The sequence below is a fragment of the Lepisma saccharinum genome, chromosome 10 (genome assembly GCF_977018435.1).
Source record: "Lepisma saccharinum chromosome 10, izLepSacc3.1, whole genome shotgun sequence".
Taxonomy (NCBI): Eukaryota; Metazoa; Arthropoda; class Insecta; order Zygentoma; family Lepismatidae; genus Lepisma; species Lepisma saccharinum.
In genome coordinates, this window is record NC_139238.1 from 60727211 (window position 1) to 60750195 (window position 22985).

Below are 22985 nucleotides of genomic sequence, written 5' to 3' on the forward strand. Positions count from 1 at the left end.
TATGTAGATGCCAATAGCCTCTATGGTTATGCTATGATGAAAAAACTGCCATATGCAGGGCTTGAGTGGGTTGAAGATTTCAACATTGAGGATCTTAAGGATTTTGATGACAGTCACTATGGTCTATTCTTAGAGGTTGATCTGACAATTCCTGATAATTTACACAACACATTTTCTGATCTGCCCCCAATTCCTGAGGTTAAGTGTTCACCTGGCTCTAAACAGAAGAAATTGATGATGACTCTAGAGCCGAAACAGAATTATGTCTTATATTACGAAAACCTCCAGTTCCTGATGAATCATGGTGTTCAAGTGACCAAAGTTGGAAAAGTTTTGAGGTTCAGGCACTCAAGATGGTTGAAGCCATATATTGATACAAACACAGAGCTTCGAACATCTGCAATGAGCCAATTTGTTAAGACCTTGTTTAAATTGATGGTCAATTCTGTGTAAGGCAAAACAATAGAAAATGTCAGAAAACATATTGATGTTAAAATAATTACTGACCCCAGCCGGAGCAAAAAATTGATTGCAAAGCCCAACTTCAATTACAGAAGAATTTATGATGAGAATATGGCACTTTTCAACATGAAAAAAACAAATATTAAGTTTGATAAGCCTATTTATGTAGGGGCTGTGATATTGGAATTGGCCAAATTACACATGTTAAAATTGTTTTATAATGTGTTGAAGCCTTTTTATAAGGATCGTGTAAAACTGATGTACATGGACACAGATAGTTTTGTTCTTGATATTCAAACAGAAGATGTTTATCAAGATATAGCACAGCCTGAATTGTTTAAATATTTTGATACCACTGAACATTCAAAAATTAAACACCACAACAAAAAGGTGCCTGGCAAGTTAAAAGATGAGACACTTGGTGATGTTATTGTGGCATTTGCTGGGTTAAGGGCCAAGATGTACAGTTTTGAAACATGTAGTGGCGCTGTTGCCAAAAAGGCCAAGGGCATTGGCAGAGTAATTGTTGACAAAGAGCTTGAATTTGAAGATTACAAAAATTGCCTCAAATCATGTAGCACAATCAGAACATCAGAATCCAGAATTCAGAGTGTGGATCACTTTTTGACTACAAATATTGTAAGAAAAGTGGCTCTGGACCCACATGATGATAAGAGATGCATTTTGTCATGTGGCATACATACTCTACCATGGGGTCATTGTGATTTGAAAAGTGGTAATCAATGCCCAATTACAGAGCATGATTTGAAATAAATAAACATGCCTATGAACTTATTTGGGTTTAAAAAACAGGCTATTATGGACCTGCCAACACCACAACCCTCTTCTGATATGATATCTAAACTAAGTGCTTTGTTAATTATTCATCTGAACAGCATACTTACAGATGTTGATGATGAAACAGGTAAAACATTGTACATATTTAACAATAATTTAAATCATTACCAATTACCTGTAGGTGGTCAATTGCAATTTATTACAACCCCTGAGGGTAATGTCAAGATTTCAGTAGGGAGAAATATTTATAGAATTAAGCACTCAAGCATGATTTCTGGCACTGTATATACTGTTTCTGCTGGTGACTGCTTATATATTGAGGTCCCTGGATCCTATGACAAGCTTATACCTTTTTTTATAGAATTAAGAATTAGATATTCAATAATAAATAACCACTAAAACAAAAATGCCTAATGATATATTTGGCCATACAAGGCATGAAGATCACAGTGATGAGATTCTGATGCTTGATGTCAGAGTCAAGAAATTAAGAAGTGATTTGCAAGCTTTACAAACCACACTCAATGCCAGTCTTCAACTAGAAATTACAAATTTGCAATCACAATGCATGGACCCTCTTCTTAAAATTGACTCAGAACTCAAATTGCTGCTTTAAAAATATACTGACTTGACCACATTAGATAATTTTCAAAGTTTAGAAGAGGCTGTAGCAGCTCTTCAAGCCAAATTTAAGACCCAGGCCACCAAATCTGAGCAATTGAAACAACAATTGGAAGAGCAGATAAATAATGTCCAGACACAGCTCCAAACAATTGTCAAAAGCATAAAATCACAAGAAAATTTTGATCTAGTGATTTCCACTATAAAAGAACAGATTCAATCACTCCAGATACCTAATCTGGACCCCTTGAACAATGCCATAGCCGATGTTAAAGAAAAAATTAAGACACTTGAAAATTTTATGAACAACTTGCCATCTTCTGATGCTTTGAGTGCAATAACTCGGAGTGTTGCCAACATTAAGCTGCAACTTGAAACATATGAAGATTTTGGAAAAATTCAAAGTACCATAACCCATCTTGAGGGTACAATAGCAGCAGTGCAAAGTGATTTGACAAATATACAAGAATCCCGCCTGCCTGGTATTGTAGACACACTTGTCAGTGTCCAGCAACAGATCACAAAGCTTGAAAACCTCAACACTGAATCTGAGCTATCTCATTTTCATCACTTGATCGATGATATCCAAACAAAACTTGAAATTTTACAACAATCAACACCCACTCAGGCAGATATAGCCCTGCTCCAAAATGCTATGCAAAATGTGGCTGATGCTTCTGAATTAAATAATGTGAAATTGGCACTTGAATCTTTGCAAAATACTGTAACAAATCTGCCTACATCACAGGAACTTAAAAATATTAAGAGAGCTGTGAATCGCATATTGAAATCAGAAGATATCAAGAATATCCAGACAGAGATCAAACAACTTACTCAGACAGTGGCCACACTACCAACTAATCAACATATTAATGAACTGCATGCCCTGTTTGAGGATATCAGAAGACAGGTCCATGATCTTACTGCTCAAAATTCAAAATTGGCAGTTATTGAAAATTTGCAACAAATTGTAGCTAATATCAAGCAACAGCTAGGGACCATGGAATCCAATGAAGCAAATGCTCTGTCTGTTTTTGCCACCCAGCTTCAAGAGATTGTGCAACAATACAAGAAACTTGTTGTGGACATAAAAATCAAGCCAGGCCATGATGATGTTGTTAGGACTATTAATGAGCACCTTGAATCTGTAACAAGCAGATTGCTTACAGCAGAAAAAGAAATAACAGGCATAATCGAGAATCCTAAACATACAATAATTCTTGAATTATACAGCATCCCCAACAAAGAATATGATTCACCATTTACACCAAGTGGCAAAATATATATGCTGTCCCCTGCACAATTTTATTACCAGTTTTTTGTTGGGGGAACACTGAGACCAATCAAGATCAAATATTGGCTTCAACCACAGGCACACCACTACCCCATCTTATCAATAACAAATGCTGACAACAAACCAAAAATCACCAGTGTAGAGTTAGAGGATTTTACAGATCCCAATACATTAGAAACATCTTATGCTGAAGATGATGGCTCTCTGGAATTTCATATACAAATAGGAGACAAATTATATTTAGAAAATCCTGTAGTATCAGCTGCTGAACATCCTATAGTTGCAATATTCTTGTTTTCATATTATGTCTAGACAAATTATTGTTGATGAATTACACAGACAAGCCAGACATAATTATAAGAGACTGCCAGTAGTCACAAAAGGCATAGATGATTTATGGCAGAGCGACTTGATTGAGATGGCAAGTGGACAGCTGAAAAACTGAGACAAAATCAACAAGGGCTACAAGTATCTACTCACTGTAATAGACACATTTTCAAAATTTGCCTGGGCTGTGCCACTCAAATCCAAGACTGGAAAATGTGTTACAGAAGCCTTCAGGACAATCATCAATCAGAGTGGAAGATCACCGCACTATTTGCAAAACAGATAATGGCAAAGAATTTTATAATTCTGTGTTCCAACAATTTATTAAAAGCCAGTCAATACAACATTATTCGAGTTACAGTGATCTCAAGGCCTCAATTGTAGAGAGATTCAACAAAACCCTAAAAAATCTTATGTATAAACAATTTACACTTCAAGGTAATTATAAATGGCTTAATATTCCTCCAGAACTTCTACATAAATATAACAACTCGGTCCATTCCACAATCAACATGAAACCCTCTGAAGTAACTTCATCTGATGAGCAAAAATTGATCAGGACTGTTTATTATCCTGGATACCAGCCAACAACAAGAAAGGCCAAATACAAGGTGGGTGATCAAGTAAGAATCAGCAAATATAAGCACTTATTCAAAAGAGGCTTTACAAGAAACTGGAGCACTGAATTATTTACAGTGGTTCAAGTTAAACCTGGGACCCTTAACACATATATAATAAAAGACCACCGAGGAGAAATTCTCAAAGGCCGGTTCTATGAAGAAGAACTCAACAAAATTAAACAGCCTGACACATATCTCATAGAAAAAATCATCCGCAGAAAAGGCAACAAGTTATTTGTCAAATGGCTAGGACTTCCAGAACACAGCTGGATCGATGCAGACAAAGTGATAATATGAGCACCTGGGATGTTATAAAAAGGCTGCCAGAACCTGAACAGCAGATTAAGAGAAATGGCAAGTTGCTGCCTGAAAATATTAGATGTCTTATTGTTGGGCCATCAGCTTGTGGTAAAACTACACTAATGATTGATAATTTTTTATTGGCACCCAACTGGTTAGACTGGAAAAACAGGCACTTCTATGTCTTCTCTAAGAGCTTGGAACAATTAAAATATCAGCAGCTGATGAAGCTATATGATGGACTGGATATTGCCACTTTTGAATCAGATGTTAAGCCACTCCATGAATGTCTCGATAATTCTGTTGTTGTGTTTGATGACATTATACTGGATAATCAAAACAAGGTTAGAATTTTTTTTACACAGGGGCGACACAAAAACATTGATTGTTTCAACCTGGCACAGACTTTTTCTAAAATTCCGAAGCAGCTGATCCGAGACAACAGCAATTTTATATGTGTGTTTCGTCAAGATCATACCAACCTCAAACACATACATGATGAATATGTAGGTGGGGACTTGAGCTACAATAATTTTTCCAAGTTTTGCAGTAGGTGCTGGAACCAGGTCAGTTATGGGTTTGTCACAATTGATATGACAAGATTGAAGCTACTCAGGATCCTATTGAATTGGGTCTTCTTGCTCAAAAATATTTAAGCACACCTAAAGACAACAAAGATGAGGTTTTTGGCTTATATGCTGACACAGAGCGTGATGGTATCATCATACTTAGAATTGGCAATTTCAGAGTAACATTTATGGGAGATGATCTGATTGTATATTCAGAATCTCATCTTGGAGAAAAAGGTGGTTTTGTTAAGTATCCCGGCACACCTGGATTGTGGGAACTGATGACTCGGAAAAGGCCTGGCAGCTATACAGATCAAGACTATGAGCACTACAAGGAAATATTAAAAAAATCGGATGCTCTATACCAGAACAATGATCCCACACAAAAAAGAGTCAAGTCTAGCAGTGGAGCAAAATACAACAAATTGAACAAGCCCATATGGTCACAAGTTAAGACTGGCAGTGGAATCAAACAATACAACACCCTGCCTAAAGAATTTGTCTGGGTTGATGATGTCAGGAAACTTGTAGATAGGTTATTGGTGATAGCTGGGGAGGAAAATGCTGGCAACCACAATTTTTACAATGAAAAGGTTGGAATTATGGACATGATAAGCACAAAATTGTCTAATTTTATATTGAATGACACTAAGGGGATTGGATATCTTATAAAAATTATTAATACTCTACCACCTAAATTTTGGAATATTTCTGAGGGTCGGGGGTTGGTTAATGACATTATAAACAAGCTGCTATTTGAACTACATATTCCAGGCTATCAGTATTGTGGTCCAGGCACAAAATTGGACCATAGACTAAAGAGAGGGGACCCTGGTGTTAATCCCCTAGATGCTGCTTGTAGAGACCATGACATAGCATACAACACACATTCTGATCTTGACAAGAGACATGTTGCAGACAAGAAATTAGAAGAGGCTGCATTTGGTAGATTTGTAAGCAAAGATGCTTCTTTGAGTGAGAGAATAGCAGCATTGGGAACCACCATAGCTATGAACACCAAACAAAAACTGGGGTGGGGCTGTGAATATATATATATAATAAACCTTGAATGAAGGCCAAGGGTGTTATGTATCAAATACCTTATGCAGGTCTTAAATCTCTTAAAACTATTGATAACCTTTTAACCAAAAAGCACCGCAAGAATAAAAGCTCTTGTCTTGCCAAGGGCCATGGTATGAAATTATTACTTAGTACCCCTCAATTAAAAAAATTACAGCAATCTAGAAAAAAATCACATGTGGGGGGTTTCATATTTACTATCCCGGCCATCTTAGCAGCACTTGGGGCTGTGGGGAGCTTGGCTGGGGGATCAGCTGCCATAGCAAAAACAGTAATAGATGCCAAGAAGAATAGGGCAGAATTAGATGAATTGAAGCGCCATAACCTGGCCATGGAGAAACAAGGCAAAGGTGTTAAGAGAGCCATAAATAAGTTTAAAAAAAACAAGAGCCGCTTACAAACCAAGATATTGAAGGTATAGTTTTAACTCAAAATTCTGTCACTCACAGAGTAGAGATTGTATCTGCTACAGAAACAGTGGATCTGGGTAGTATAGGAGAGCTGTTAGGCTTTGAGAACAACACATAACTTGAACCGGCCATTAAACACACTGCTATTAATATACCTAAATTCTTAGCCATAGAGACTCTAAATATTCACTGTAATGTGGCTGAGGGCATGATCACCAAATGAAATGGCATAGGCACTCACAAACAAACTGGCATCATTGCAACATTCAAACCTAATTCTGATTTTATGGAGCCTATCATCTACACTCCATCCCCAACATTATATTTTCCTGTGTGCCTTAATAGAATAGATAATATTGAATTGATGGTCACTAATGAAAAAGAAGAATTAGTTGATTTTGCTGGAGCCACAACAACTGCAATCATAGAGATTAATATTTAAATAAAAATACATACAAAAAAAATGGAAAATATTGAGAGTTATGAGCTACAATCATTCGCTCCAAACAGGAGGACATTTGCAAATTTAAATCAACCCAACACAGAGATTGAGGTTGATCTTGATGTAGGGGATGGCTTTATACACCCCCACAGAGCAGATCTATACATCAAATTTGATGTTGTAAAGCTCGATGGTACAGATTATCCGGCAAATTCAAATATAAGATTGGTAGACAATTTTGTGCCACATCTGTTCTCTGAAATTCAGATCAGAAAACATGGTGTTGTTATAAACAGAGTGGATTATCCCGGCATTACCTCCACAGCTTTGGCCACACTAAAATTATCCAAAACCGAGGCTTCTTACTTCAAAATAGGTGGATTTGAGGCTGGTGATAAAATATTATCCAAGAGCCACACAGTGCTGTTCCCAATGCGCCTGTTGCCAGGATTCTTCTCAGATTACAAAGATATTATGTGGAAGGGTGGTTTAAGAATCACATTTAGAAGAGCTGCCAATGATAATAATGCTTTGATGAGGTACAGTACATTAAACTCTACAGGGGAAGCTCTGCCTGATACCCTACCTGATGAAGGCAAATGCATTATTCAGACTATGGAGCTAAGAATCCCGGTTGTTGAATATGAAGCCAGTTATGCTCTTAAATACAAAGCAGATATAATAAAAAATCCACAAGTACCTTTACAATTTTATACATGTCAATGTGTACAGAAGCCTGCCACTGGTACTTATTATGAGTTTGATGCTACAAATTCATTCTCCAGTATACAATATGACATGCCGGATTTTGTGGTGGTACTGTTTCAGACTGGAAGACACAATAATCAGGAAAAAATTTCAAGTAGATTTGATAACTGCAACATCAAGAACATATATCTTAAAAATGGCAGAAATGAGGTGTTCCCCAGAGAAAATTATAATTTAGACATGTCCAAGGATGATTTCCTTAAATTATATGAAGCATTTACAGCATACAAAAGGGTCACTACTGGCAATACTGATATGTATTACACACCAGATGAATTCAAAGCACAGAGACCCATGTTTGTCATCAACACTTCAAAAAGAAAACAAGTTGTGGTTAATGACAGGACAAACATTAAAATTATCTGTGAATTCCACGATACACTCCCTGATGACACCACATGTAGTGTTATTCTTATAGGTGAAAAATCATATGTTTATGATGTAAGAAATGAGAGAGTCACAGAACAATTCTAGAAGAATTGCATTGTCTTAGTACTAGATATATGAGATGAGGCTGGTGTCCAATTGAACTTAAACCAGAAGTAAATATGTGTGGGTGTGGGTGGTTGTGGGTGTATCTTGGCTTAGTTTTAGGTGTGGGCAAAAAAATATCAAAAGGGGCATATTTTTAACAAGCTTATGGACAACAATCTGACAGAAGTGCCTTTTGTAAGTGTGGACAAATCAATCTGAGGGGGCTCATCATTTCACAGGAACTTCCCGAGGGCATTTTTACAAAAATCTTGGATTAGACGGAGTACCACACTTGAGCAAAAAGCTCATATGGGCATGTTGAGCAAGTTTTAAGTGTAGCCAAATCTGCCTGAGGGGGGTTCATCATTTATCGAAATGGTTGTAGCACAAATAACACTACTTAGATAAATTTCTTAGCAGAGGAAAATAACTATTTGTAGCCTTTGTGGATTTAAAGGCAGCTTTTGATACAGTACCACGACAACAATTTTGGTCAGCGTTACAGAAAATAGAAGCCAAAGAAAAACTAGAAGAATACAAAGTATATACAAGACAGTTAAAGGAATAGTGAGAATAGGAGGCGAGAAATCAAAATAATATCTAAACACTCTATGTTAGCTGACGACCACCATCATGAAGAAAGTCCGCCATATTGGATAGTTTTTTATTTTATATTTCTCGGTGAGGGTGACACCTATAAACGTCCAGTTTTCTCAAAGAATGCTGCAGATAGTGTATACTTTGAAACAATGCCAATAAAGCTATTATTGAAATGTAAAAAAAACAATAGTTTTTTAGAAGAAACTCGCTATTTATAACATTTTATGAAAATAACTGCGAATTGAAAATCTTAATAATTCTGAAACCAAACAATAGTATTTTTAATATTGTAAGGTTATGAAATGTTTCTTAGAAAATTGCATTTAAATTTTCAACGAACTGAACATTCAAAATACTATTTTTATATTTATAAAATTCCAAAAATGGGCCGGTTTGGTTTTCATTTATTTATTCCCAAGTGAAAAGTTTTATAGATGCTTATTTACGTTTGATGTTATGTGTTGGTACCTGGTAACATTGCAATCCCACATAACGGTTTTCATTTGTTTCTTTTGTGTAAGAGGACGTGTTGTAATTGTATATTCTCGTTGCACAATGTCTTCCAACAAAGGGTATGTATTGTATGTTTATTTGTTTCCCATTTTGTTATATCAGTTTCATTTCTTAAGTGTACCTCATTTGTGTGGTATATGTAGCACAGAACTAAAAACAGTTAAAGCTTCTACAGAATGCAAATAGTTGACGCCCCAATAATGGGGCAGTGGGAACGTACGTGACGGGGTTTTCCAGTAGAAGTTACTCGAGAATTGCAGCAGTGAGAAAGTGTATTATGAGTATAATTAAACACATTCCCATGTAAATAATGCATCATATTTTAATACCTTCAAAATAAGGGTGCCAGGCACCCCAAATATATCTGCTTTCTTTCCATATCCTACACCCTCTCTGCCTACAAAATTCAGTATCAATGCGTGTATTCTTACAATGTCCTTTTTATTTTTCAGGCTTACTGTTGATGAAATAGCAGCTATTTTGGAAGCTGAAGAGCAACTAGTTGATGCCACGATATACATAACGCCGCCTGACAACCCTGAGGTAAGAGATGAGGGTGGTGGGGATGAGGAATGTGAAAATGCAAATGTAAATAATCTTTCAGGGAATCAGCTTCTTGGAAATGCAGAACTTATAGTGAGAAATGTTACAGATTTTGGTGTGGAAGAGGATAGAAAAGCAGCTGATAGTGAAATTGTTATAATGGATTCCAGCACGAAAATGAGCCTCCAGGATGTGTCTGCAAAGAAAAATAAAAGAACTCAACCATTGGTTATAAAGTGGACAGTGGCGTGGCGTGGGATTTTTAAAAGTGTTACCGGTCATGAGTAGGACATTTAAGGGAGGAGCCGTAAGACTTGGGCGCCTCCCCACCTTATGCCCCCCCCCATGTCTTCCAAGTAGTTCGTATAATATTATTCTGGTACGACTTCAATTTGATACTAGATTTTGGTAAAGTTTTTAATCAGGAAAGAAATGTTGGCTTAAGCAGTGAAGTGAAATCGCAAACATTGGTTGTTGACACAATAAACATTAGCCTAATAAAGAAATACGTAATTTGATACTTACAGAAATATCTTCTATGGCACAATTACACAAACTGTTCAGATAGGACGAACCCGCCACCTCGGAACTTGAAACAAGCTCTATTCCATTTGTTAATTAATTGACAATGCCCGAAAACAACACAAAGACGAAAGACACCACTCAAGAACTCGCACTGCACAGTCCCTCCCGCCAACAGTTGTTTACTTTTGTAACACGTCAAGCACCCCATCTTCCTTGCTCCCTCCCTTCTCAGCATCGGCGCTTCCCCAATAGCCAATATTTCCTTCGGAACCTTACACTGCAAGAAGTCCAGTTGTACTACTGTTGCCATCTTAGTTCTTTTGAAACCAGATTTGCCCGTTTCAAATAAGACATATGTAGAGTAGATGTAGTCTTCATCTGTTTCCTAACTACTCTCACTCCCATATTTCGCTAAATCCACAGAAATCCCATTTCTGACACCACTACAATTTCCTATATTTTACGTCCCTTGCTACCTTTAAGGATTTTGCTTTATAGGATAATCGTGACGATGAGGATGCATGGTGAATTATTGAAAAACAATCATTTTTTGTGTAATTATTAATTTTTATAATTATGTAAGTAAAATAATAACAACAAACATTGAAATAACCATTTCTTGCTGAGGATTCGAACCTGCGACACCTGACACTTCGGAGCGTGCTAAGATAACAATGGGGAAATTATGCTTCTAAGTAATGTTTTCACCCGAAACCAGTGCTGCTACCTCAAAAAACATTGTTTCGATCCGAAATTATCGTATTCCTGCGACAACGTATGTCAATCTCAATCGGCCCTTTCAACAATTATCACAAATTTCTGTAACCTAAATAATATTATATGTGTGAAATATAGAATTTTAGGTTGACATTTTTGGAAGGACAGCGGACCCCTTGACCATCCCCATCCCTCTTTATTTCTCTTTTCTTTTTCATAAATAGACCCTACGGGGTTTTGCGTCTCCCCCCTTACCATCCTCGATCGATGCTTTATCCTTATCGCCGCATAACAATCCAAAATCTCTCGCTACGTAAATTACTTTAACCATTATTACTTCACGCCCACTATATATATATTGCACAAACAATTAAATACTCAATTCACATGCTAACTATGCGTAAATACACTTAAATACTCTAAACTAGAAAATTACTGATTATAGCAACACAAAGAACTAAACGCTTCATACTCTAGGTGTCCTGCGTGGTATTTTTTTAACTGCAATAAGTGATTAATATTTGATTTTCTACCTCTATCAATCTCTTGGTTCCTGTCGAAGGCATGTAGGCACATAGCTCTATAGCTGAATAATTATGGCACAATAAACTCATTTTTTGCGACTATTAATAACTTCCTTCCAACTATCGACACTTATTTAAACTTCGGGCCTACTCGGGCCTAATTATCGCATATTCGGGCCTACTCGGACCTACACGTCGAATGTTCGGGATTACTCGTCGAATATACATGTCGCATGTTCGGAATTACACATCGAACCTACATGTCACAAGTTCGGAATTACTCATCGAACCTACATGTCAAATGTTCGGGCTTACTCGTCGAACCTACATGTCGCATGTTCGGAATTACTCATCGAACCTACATGTCACCATGTTCGGGATTACTCATCGAACCTACATGCCCCATGTTCGGGCTTACTCGTCGAATATACATGTCGCCATGTTCGGAATTACTCGTCGAACCTACATGTCACTTGTTCGGAATTACTCGTCGAATATACATGTCACCATGTTCGGAATTACTCATCGAACCTACTTGTCGCATGTTCGGGATTACTCGTCGAACCTACATGTCACTTGTTCGGGCGCCATCTTTTAATTGGACGTAACGCGACGTCTACTTATTTAACGTGCCTGACGTCATTCTGATTCTACGTTACGAGGGTACGGTCAAACCCACAAAACAATTAAACACATAAACAAAAGGCAATCATTAACAACCTATTTACCTTTTGTCCCAGGGTAAGTGCCATCAGTTGGAGCCCAAGAGATTACATAGGGTAGAACGAATCACACTACAGGGTTAGTTCTATATATATACTGTAATTTCTATAAAAGAGCACATGCATAAACATTACATCATTGCCCCTTTCACTCATACTTTCACTCTCGCATTCATTTCTCGGCAATCCAAAATACATTAGTAATTAATACAATAATAGTTCGGCGGCATGTTTACAGTTAGCTACATTAATTTAAACAGTTCTTAATTTGACATTTTACTTTTGCATTTACGGAAAAACTGTTCCGGTAGGAGCTTAACCTGCACTGTAAAAACACTACTCCTTTTATGTTGTTGTTGTTGAATGAATGTTACTCTATATATTGTTAATTTTGAGGTTAACGAGGATCACTGATATATAATTATATTGATAATTTATAGCGTCGTACAATCTGAATATTAAATACTTTGGATGAATGGATAATTGAACGTTGACAATTTATAGCGTCGTACAATCTGAATGTTAAATACTTTGGATGAATGGATAATTGAACGCTGTACGGTTTTACATGTTAAAATGATAGTTGATGCAATTTAATCACCGTAATAAGCAATGTCTGTTCGAGATTTTTAATGTAATTAAGCGAGTTCATTGGATGTCACGACGGGGCGAACGAAGCTTATCCATTTTCACGTCCATTCCGGCTTACCTTTGTCGGCTCTGACTGAAGTCCTCGTGGTGAAGTCGTGGATGTTTGTGGCGTGGTCAATAGGTAGCTTCCGGGCGATAAGATAGGATCTCCGCATCTTCCTAGGTGGTAACTGGGTCGGACGCCCCCCAGCAGGGCCTTTCTCTGTCTCTACTCCATATTGATAGTACACAGACACGTGCGAAATAACACAACACGGAACGGTGCGACACAAAGCGGATACTTTCGCGGGTGGTTCTCGAGAGATTGACGATGATAACACGTCGAAGAAAATCTGAGTAAAACTGGTTGATAGCGCGTCGAAGAAAATCTGAATAATACTGTCTCTTCCGCTTCTCTGCTCGTCTATTTATTTTCTATTCAAACGGTTCGTTACTGTACCCTCTCTGTCCAAGCGTTGCTAAATTGTCCTCAAGTCGTAGGCTCTTGTCTTGCTATCTTCCCCCGTGTAATTGGAGTTCTTTGACCCTTTCAAAAAGCACCTCGAAGAGAGGTTAGCCTAAAACTGGGTCCATTGTAACCTGCACGTTCGTTCCGAAGACCGTGCCAGGAAGTCTGTAGCTATTGTTATCGAGTCTAGCTGTTTAACCTTTAATATCGGGCTTAATTTATCTCCCATCAAATTCTGCTTTGGGGATTTCGTCGATGATAATCGGCTGCTGGGCTGTCTTTAATTTCAGTTGAATCTGACCATTGGTAATAAAGTTGTATTTTTATATTTCTTTACCCGAGGCTCGGCCTCTTCTCTCGGGAAACAGGCTAGTCTTTCGCTCTCCGCCGTCCAACTCCCGGTGAACAGTCACAATCCAATGCATATTATTGCTTATTACGATGATTAATTGATTTACCTGATAATTAGCAAGATTTTATCGTTATAACCGGGTATCGGACCCGGGATACCTTGATTACAAAGCGGCGACGCTACCACTGCGACATCGTTCCCCAGTGTGAGATAGACCCGATTAGGCGACTTAGTTCTTTTCTGTCAATTGAATATGGCAACACTGATCTGTATTCTTTAAGGATCACCGGCAACTGTGGCGGCTAAACAGGCATGGCAATAACCCACCTTTTCCTCCCGCCGTACCAGTCTTTGCCGCGACGCGAAGTCTTCCTTGCCGGGCTCACAGCCCTTTCCTCGTGTTGCCTGAGGAGGGTACGGCAACAGTCCTCCTCTTCGCTTTTGCCGGTGTCAGAAAAAATGTCAGTCTGCAATATTTACTTTTTGACAATATTACCAGTTTATGTATGTAATAATATTTTAAGACAGGTTCTTCAATTCTTTATATTTTGCTGTTACCTGCGGTAACAGCGGTTACATGTACGAGCCTCTGAAAGTGGGAAAATATTAACATTTCTGCGAAACCACCTAAAACCGGGGCCAGACCAGAATTTCTGGAAGAGAACATGTTTCCAGTTGATTTTTTGAACTCTTTTGGGATGACGACATACTTTTACAATTTGTGAACTGATAGAAACTGTACGCTCTTCAGAAAGACGGTAAATCTTTTGATGTGACTCCAGCAGAAATGCGAATATTCATTGCCATACTTCTGCTAAGTGGCTATTGTAGGTTTTCACTGTATCGTTTGTACTGGGATAACGGTAGCGACACACACCATCCTGGAGTGTCCCAGGCAATGTCTAGAAACCGTTTCGAGGAAATACTTCGTTATCTTTACGTATGTGATAATTCCAATCTTGATGCTAGTGATAAATTAAGCAAAGTGCGCCCTCTGTGGAATAAAATGAACGAACGTTAGTTAAAATTCTTCCCACGCGACGCATATGTCAGTGTTGATGAATCTATGATCCCTTACTTTGGTCACCACAGTAGTAAACAACATATACAGGGAAAACCAATAAGATTCGGTTATAAAGTTTGTGCCATGTGTACACGTCTCGGGTATCTGATCACAGCTAAGCCATATCAAGGTGCTTCAATAGGGATTACTAAGCCGGAATTTGGGGTAGGAGGATCTGTTGTTCTAAATCTGTTGGAAAGACTGCACCCAAGCACACATTACAGCATTTACATGGACAATTACTTCACATCACTGCTTTTATTGTAGGAACTAATGAGATTGGGACATGATGGAACAGGGACTTTGAGAAACAACAGAGTGGAGAAGGCACCACTTACAGATCCAAAGGAAATGAAGAGAATGCCCCGTGGTTCATATGAGCAAGTGACTGATGTGAATTCTCATATTACAGTTGTCAGATACAAGGACAATAGCGAAGTGACCGTAGCTTTAACCCACGTAGGAGTTTCTCCACTAGGAAAATCCAAGCGATGGAGTGCAGCTGACAAGAAGAAAATTGACATTCCACAACCGGCCTGTGTTGCTGAATACAACACATTCATGGGGGAGTCGACAGATTTGATGAAAATGTAGCTGCATATAGGGTTGGTGTTCAAATGAAAAAAATTGTACTGGCAACTACTATGTACAGTCACGGACACTTCTGGCTTGTAACGACCCTATTGAAGAAGCACTGAAGCAAGCCATCCATGTCTGACCACCAAGCGCCTTGTGACTAGACAACCCAACCAGCATTGCAATTCTGCGGCTTATATACCAGTCACGGGTATACATCTCTGTAAATTGAGTAGTGATGCCGAAGAGAAATACGAGATAAAGATTGTCGATTGTAATGTCTCGTGTTCTCGACATGGAATAATACTAGGTCCACGTTACGTTCCATTATTTAATGTTGTTTGGGAACGAACCTGACGGACTGGGTTTATATTTTCACTCCTTGCATTACAGTAAATTCCATATTTTACAATTATATTAATGCTTTGAACGAAAATAATACCCAGAAAAACATCAAACACACGTTCACACCACTCTTCTCACACACGTGCACGTGAAAACAAACACACAAAACTAAGTTTTAACTTCCAAGTGAATGTCCAAATAACAGTAAATGGAGAAGCACGATGTGCGAAACATGGGATTTTTCACAGAAAGAATACGTCTATTTTTGACATACGTGGTTTCTATTAATAGACAATGAAACAATTTTGAGAGAAATTAACATGCATTTTCGTCTTCAGGTGTTGAGGAAGGAAACAGACTGACTGTAAAAAAGAAAACATGGTGTTATTGATGAAGTGTTGGTTAGCGTACAGAGCTTTCACCAGTGAGATCTAGGTTCGATCCCCACCAGGACAGATTTTTTTTATTCTTTTGTATTAGTGAAGAAGTATGTACTATTGTTTTCTAGGCATTTTGACGAAAGGATACACATCAAATTTGTTCGCTTAATCTGTATTTTCATTCTTCTAATAAGTTCTCTATCACAAGGGTATACAGAGATTCTCTATCTAGGCGATATATATCTTCTCAATGGTTCCGTAGCTACGATTCTCCAGTCCCTTCCACCCACTTGTCTTATTTATTTGCTTTATTCATATCAACTCACGAAATACCATGAATCTAACGAAAACACACAGATATAGTTAGAACAAAAAACAAACCTCGCGTCGAAGGTTCCAGACTCGAGTTCTGGCTTTTTTGAGAGGGTGATTATTCCTGTGTGTGTGTTTATCATCTTTGTCTAAAAAATATTCCTCATTATTGCCGAGATTAACCTAGGGAGAGATCAAAGCGACTGAAATAACAAAAGTACAGAAAATGCAAGACATCTGCCTAGGCATGTTATATCTTGGGAATTAGCAATCTGAAAATTAACTTGCGTTTCAGTCGGCTACTTGCGAACGAGTTTCGTGTTGTCTCGCTTGGAGTGTTGGTTATCGTGTCGGACTAGTATGTGCGTAACCCGAGTTCGAGCCCAGCCGAAAGGAAGTTTTTTTTGTCTAATTTCAGGTAAAGGTAAAAAAAGGTAAAGTGTTCCCCTGTGCATAGCACCACGCCATGAAGGCGTATAGGGGGTGTGGGGGTAACGCCCCACACTTTCTTGATCCGGTCGTGAGTGGGGGTGATGTGATCAGCATCACGCCCCTGACCGCCTTTACCCCCAGGGTTTCCCCCAGGTACCCATGTTATTCGACGCTGGGTAGGCGCCGGGGCCGCTTCCACCGTTAGAAAAGTTCCCGGATTTGAACCGGCCGGGGATCGAACCCGGGACCTTGAGCATGGTAGTCAGACGCGTTACCGACTGAGCCACCGCGGCCACTAATTTCATCCAACCTTATTTATAAAACTGAGGTTTCTGCAAAACCTTTTCAATTGCATGCCACTTCGTATGTTGGTAATCTGAAAGCAGTAAAGATGAAAATTTGGTGTTCCGAAGCGACGATGTATTTGTGTATGTGTTGAAAAAACGCAGTTATTTATTAGCGAAAAACAAGCAGCCACGTGATCATTGAGAACGCTTCCTAGTTGTCAGTGCTGATATGGCAGTAGCTACAGTCTGTCAACACACACCAACTTTCACGTTTCCCGTAAAATGATTACCTTTCCACGTTTAAAAATCATGAGTGCTGTCTAAAGCCATACTTTGATACTCGCGTTTGCATGTTCGAATCTAAAGTAATACCAATTTTTTCCCCCCAGCAAATGACATTGAAACCATTAATAACTGTTTGCAATGTGATATTGATATCATATATAAAAAGAATAAAAATGGAGAATTTCGCTTAAAACAACTTATAAATATATTAAATTATGTGGATACCTGATCTGAAACATACGATGCACGATCAGAGAGCCTGAATGTTGCATTGAAAACTGCAGAGAACAATGACTGACTTATGAACAGTGAAAGGTTTTTCCATGCGCCAATGGGATTTTATTTATAACTATAAATAAACAAGGGAGAAGGACACAGGTTGGTATGATGAACAAAATTGTAATCTAAAAGTTTTAATTGAAGAAACAAAACACGTTCGCGATCAAAAATAGGGCATTCAATTTCAGGCACATTACACTAACTGAAAGAGTATTTTCAAAATTAATAGTATCCTCGTTATTCACCTTTTTCTCAGTTGTGACACATGTCAATTTCCTCTATATTCTCTGTATTCTCATTGGGACAAGCCCCCACATCCATGCTTGAACCGAGTATTGGTAATATCGCACGCAAACCAACAATTCCAGAGGAAAAGTTTGATACGCGGTTTAGTGGTTCCAAGTTGTTGGAATCCCACTTTAAACTATAGATCCAGTTTTCTTACTGTGCATAAAGTGGACTTAAAAAGAAGGAAAAATCGAGGAAAAGCGCTTGAAGGTTTCGATGAGTTCCAAGTGCCTTGATGAGGCGAAGCTATTACATGATTTTCAAGTGGTCAAGTGGCCCCGTGGTAGCGGATAAGTTTCACGTACAGAAGGCTTTGAGTTCGATTCCCGTTCTATTGCTTTTTTAAATAACTCGAGCAACTAATTATTGCATTTTTTAAAATAATTTATTGGAGTAAAAGTTAAATATATTTTTACTTTATTTTTGGGTGGAAATCTTTACTTTACCGTTTTAAATTTTATTTGTGAAAATTATTTTTTACGATTCGCTGCGGGACGGCGTAGGTTCGAATCCGGCTCTGGTCGGAATTTATTCGGCCTACGTATAGGGCCGGTGGCAACCCACCATCCTGAGGAAATTGGGAAGCTCCGAGTGAGTGAGCGTAACCCGGTCGAGAAGATCTACAACAACGGCTGGGGGTTCGTCGGGCTGATCACCCGTCACCCCAACACTGGTCTGAGACCTCCACGCTATAACAGGTGACGGCGGAACAGTGTGGGAGGGAGACCAGCAGTCGGTAGGTAAGCCAAGGCCCGCCAAGGTGCTGTAGAGCTATGGGGTTATGTTATGTTATGTTATGTTATTTTTTACGATAGTTTTTTTTTCACATTTCTCATCATTTTACAAACATACTCAATAAAATGTTATGCCTGGCGAAAAGTATACATTTCTTTCGAGAAAATGATACAGAAATACATATAATACTATTCACAAGAAATTATCGTAATCGTTTGCAAAACAAAATTCAACAATTCACACAGCAAAAAAAAAAAAAAAATAAGAATGTTCGCAATAAATAAACTGAAGTATATAGTCGCTCGAGTTAAGAAAAAATTGGAGGCAATCAAACGGGAATCGAACTCAGTATCTCCTGCGTGTCAAACTAACACGCTACAAACCCACCACCTGGTCTTCTGTCAGTCGGACAATCTAATCGTCTTATGAGTAACGCTTGCTAAGTTTCTAATATTTGAAGCACTTGTAATTATTGTTGTGTCACGGAGTTATGTTTACTGCAACATTTGAGCACACAATCCAAACATACGTAAATTTTATACACAGAAAACATGAGTTTTCTGCACATAATTACGGAGCATGCGCTCTGTCAAGGACTAGAAGGAACCTCGCAAAAGTTACTGAAGCTTGTCTTCGGTGCTGACAGTGGCCCCTGAGTCACGTGGTATCTGCTTATCAGTCAACATGACCTTGTGCCTGCAGAACCAGCACACTGAAGTGAACGAAGGTATTTTACGTTATTTGTAAGCTGGAAGAAAACATGCCACGCGTTACAACAGACAGAGGTTTGTCTTCAGCTATGGACAGACAAACCACACTAGGCATACAGACAGAGTATAATGTAAGATAAAAGGAAATTATTTCTTCGTCTCCTCACACTGACAATTTTATTGCCTTTTTTTTGGAGTTATTTGGCCACAAAAACGGAATTATATTATTGAAGTCGTATCTCGTGTGATGGCTTGGTTCAGTATGCTGATCAGGTATTCTGACAAAAGCAGGACGAGTTAGCCAAGAACAGTAATTGTCTATCTTTTATATCTGCTTCCTTCATCATCCGGTATAAGGCAGACAAGCACATACCACATATATGTAAGAGAACTATTGCTAATTTGGTAACTTGTCTTGCAATTGAATTTCTGTCATGAACAGCTGCAAAGAAACAAAGGCTTTCCTTTTAAGGGATTACACTGAATAATTGTTATTTGATTAGGAAACTAAAATGACTTCAGTATTCCCATGCAGTGCACAAGAGATTCTAAACACAAACTAAAACATACTACTGTTCGTTTCAACGTATTATTTCAACAATCAAGATACAAAATAAAGGGCATGCTTAAGAAAAATTATGTTTCTTTGATTATCAAGTGCATTACGTGGTTAACATCAAGTTTGGATTTGACGGTTATCCAAATATTATTAATTTTGAAAATACTCTTTCAGTTAGTGTAATGTGCCTGAAATTGAATGCCCTATTTTTAACCGCGAACGTGTTTTGTTTTTTCAATTAAAACTTTTAGATTACAATTTAGTTCATCATACCAACCTGTGTCCTTCTCCCTTGTTTATTTATAGTTATAAATAAAATCCCATTGGAGCATGGAAAAACCTTTCACTGTTCATAAGTCAGTCATTGTTCTCTGCAGTTTTCAATGCAACATTCAGGCTCTCTGATCGTGCATCGTACGTTTCACATCAGGTATCCACGTAATTTAATATATTTATAAGTAGGGAGCGGAAGTTGATGACCTAACAAATATAGGTATATGACCTATAGAATATCCTAAAAAATGGGAAAAAAATGACGTAAAATGCAAAAAATGACCATTAAATTTGTTAGTTTCAGTTTCAAAATTGAAATGAAAATGAAATAAAACAAAATGCAATCTTGCTTTAAAAAAAGGGCACCAAATGATAGCACATGCACATTCAATTAAAATATGCAACGAGGATTTTCAGTGCAAACGGGGTCTAGCTATGGTATTTCAAGCCTCTCCTTATCTGATCTTAAATCTGAGTTTGCCCCAGACGGGCACCTGGTGGTTTCCCCCGACACAACAAAGACTGTCACCAGTTCAGCATTTTTTTTGCTCGTAAATTGCAATCCTGCGAGATATATATACCTTGGTGAAAAGATTCAAGAATATTACCAAAATTAAAGAAGTGACAAAATATGATGAAACAATATACCGAATATTGCAAAAAATGACGGGTAAATGCCGCAAATCCGGGAAAATGACCTAAAACCTGACAAATGGCAACAAATGCAAAAAAATGCACTTTAAAATTACCTTTTTGGGTTCTGGATGAAGTGTAATATTGTGTATATTTAATGGGCATCGTGTCCGAGATGTCAGAAAAAAGATGACATTTCATCAACTTCCGTTCCTTATTTATAAGTTGTATTAAGTGAAATTCTCCATTTTTATTCTTTCCATATATGATATCAGTCCTCCTCCGTAGCCGAGCGGGTTAAGGCGTTCACTCGTCTTGAGATCGTTCGCTGCGGGACGGCGTAGGTTCGAATCCGGCTCTGGTCGGAATTTATTCGGCCTACGTATAGGGCCGGTGGCAACCCACCATCGTGAGGAAATTTGGGAGCTCCGAGTGAGTGAGCGTAACCCGGTCGAGAAGACGTACAAACAATGGCTGGGGGTTCGTCGGGCTGATCACCCGTCACCCCAACACTGGTCTGAGACCTCCACGCTATAACAGGTGACGGAGGAACAGTGTGGGAGGGAGACCAGCAGTCGGTAGGTAAGCCAAGGCCCTCCAAGGGCTGTAGCGCTGTGGCTTATGTTATATATGAAATCAATATTACATTGCAAACAGTAATTAATGGTTTCAATGTCATTTGTTGGGAAAAAAGTTTCGTATTACTTTAGATTTGAACATGCAAACGCAAGTATCAAAGTATTGCTTTAGACAGCACTCACGATTTTGAAACGTGGAAAGGTAATCATTTTACGGGAAACGTGAAAGTTGGTGTGTGTTGACAGACTGCCATATCAGCACTGACAACTAGGAAGCGTTCTCAATGATCACGTGGCTGCATGTTTTTCGCTAATAAACACGCGTTTTTTCAACACATACACAAATTCATCGTCGCTTCGGATCATCAAATTTTCATCTTTGCTGCTTTCAGATTACCAACATACGAAGTGGCATGCCATTCAAAAGGTTTTTGCAGAAACCTCAGTTTTATAAATAAGGTTGGATGAAATTAGACAAAAAAAAATTTCCTTCCGCGGGACTCGAACTCGGGTTGCCCCCGCATGCTAGTCCTACACGATAACCAACACTCCAAACGAGACAACACGAAGCTCTTTCGCAAGTACTCGACGGAAACGCAAGTGAATTTTCAGATTGCTAATTCCCAAGATATAACATGCCTAGGCAGATGTGTCTTGCATTTTCTGTACTTTTGTTATTTCAGTCGCTTTGGTCTCTCCATAGGTTAATCACGGCAATAATGAGGAATATTTTTTTTGACAAAGATGATAAGCAGACACACAAGAATAATCACCCTCGCAAAAAAAGCCAGAACTCGAGTCTGGAACCTTCGACGCGAGGTGTGTTTCTTGTTCTAACTATATCTGTGTGTTTTCGTTAGATATGAAATGAAGTAAATAAATAAGATAAGTTGGTGGAAGAAACTGGAGAATCGTAGCTACTTAACCATTGAGAAGATATCTATCGCCTACATAGAGAATCTCTATACCCCATTGCTAGGGACATTGAATTTTCGCGATGCGCGAAATCGCGAAATGTGAAAAAAAATGCAATTTTGAACATTCTGCACGTAACCACACCCCCAATGATGAAATATGCATGAGTTTTATTCGCGAAGTAATGCGAAATGTGTGCTTTTCCACGAAACGAACGCTTTTTCGCGAAATAACTGTGAAATATCACCAAATTAAGTAGAAAACACGCAAAAACCGCCAATCGAGGTTGTGCGCGCAAACTGTCGATTTGTAACGAAACGTTTGCCTAAAGTTTCCTACAACTTGCAGCTGAAGAACGTTTTATCTTAAATCACATCAGGAAGACGCTGCAAATTGGGGTTTTCCCATGCACATAATCTCAGTTCGAAAACTTCGCTCCCTGTCAAGCTGCCTTCTTTCCCCCCCGAATGTCTACTCAACTTCCAGTTTCATTGAACTTGCTAGCTGTAGCAGCGATAAGATTAGTCTGTTCCCGCACATCAAGGGAAACAATGGTGTCATTTGTGTTCAGTCAT

At 38.4% G+C, this 22985-nt stretch overlaps 1 protein-coding gene across 1 annotated transcript in view; it reads left to right on the forward strand.

The window, feature by feature from the left end:
* The first annotated feature begins 9753 nt into the window (after window positions 1–9753).
* The window catches only part of LOC145993918 (sodium-coupled monocarboxylate transporter 2-like), a 386054-nt gene continuing 372822 nt past the window's right edge, over window positions 9754–22985 (forward strand). Inside the window, exon 1 of the mRNA XM_083129842.1 lies at window positions 9754–9821. The gene's annotated coding sequence lies outside the window, so the exon portion shown is untranslated. The remainder of the gene's footprint in view (window positions 9822–22985) is intronic.